Raw genomic sequence first — 380 nt, 5'->3', positions numbered from 1 at the left:
TTCTTCGGGTACAAGATTAAAGTCGTTTAACCAAACGACCTAGTTAAGGGTGATTTGCAAAAATACGGTAAAAAAACTTGCCAAGTTACAAATTGTTCACAAGTTCACATCACCAAAACTTGCACACAAATTAAATAATATTTTAATACAATATTTTATTGTCTTCAATTAAATAAACTAAAAATATTTTGTTGTCTTCAATTTGGTATTTGATGTTAATAGTAAATTAGTTTGAAGACAATAAAATATACACAAATTTTATCTTATCTTGTAATATAGAACTATTTTTAAAAGTAACGTGAGTTTAAAGAAAATTGAGTATAAACAAATTTCAATATAAGAATAATATTTTTTAATAGATATTCAATTCAACACGTTAA

The sequence above is a fragment of the Solanum tuberosum genome, unplaced genomic scaffold (genome assembly GCF_000226075.1).
Source record: "Solanum tuberosum cultivar DM 1-3 516 R44 unplaced genomic scaffold, SolTub_3.0 scf00810, whole genome shotgun sequence".
NCBI lineage: Eukaryota > Viridiplantae > Streptophyta > Magnoliopsida > Solanales > Solanaceae > Solanum > Solanum tuberosum.
Note: the sequence above shows the minus strand (reverse complement) of the source record.